Source organism: Penaeus monodon, chromosome 31, assembly GCF_015228065.2.
Source record: "Penaeus monodon isolate SGIC_2016 chromosome 31, NSTDA_Pmon_1, whole genome shotgun sequence".
Lineage (NCBI taxonomy): Eukaryota > Metazoa > Arthropoda > Malacostraca > Decapoda > Penaeidae > Penaeus > Penaeus monodon.
In genome coordinates this window covers 18,135,897-18,136,269 of record NC_051416.1, presented here as the reverse complement: position 1 = coordinate 18,136,269, position 373 = coordinate 18,135,897, and the positions used below count along the sequence as shown (strand labels likewise).

The 373-nt window shown below is 29.2% G+C and overlaps 1 protein-coding gene across 1 annotated transcript in view; it reads right to left on the bottom strand.

Moving 5' to 3' along the window:
* Positions 1-373, bottom strand: part of LOC119593055 (rho guanine nucleotide exchange factor 5-like) — a gene marked incomplete at its 3' end in the record, with an annotated part of 83,593 nt that overhangs the window by 4,377 nt on the left and 78,843 nt on the right.

Sequence of the window (373 nt, the reverse complement as noted above, 5' to 3'; positions counted from 1 at the left end):
AAACTTGTTTTGTTTGCACAGATATTAGGAAATAAGTTTGCAAAATATACATAAAAGCAAAGTTATATTCTGCTTGAGAAATGTCTTCTACAGTAAAATGTTGCATCAAGAAATTGAAAACATTACATTTCCTTCAGCCTTTATGATATACACTGCTTACACATTCCACTGATCTTTGCTTTACCTCATTTTCATTTCCCAGCAGTAGAGGTCACCTTTTATAATGTCAAATGCTTTTATCCTCAAATCCGCTTACTTCAACAACCTTTAAATTATTTAAAAAACTTTTATCTTTCAATTTTTGAAGGAGGAAAAGAAAAAATATATATATAATTTTCCCTTGCTTCACTAAACAACCTGAACCAAAAAATGA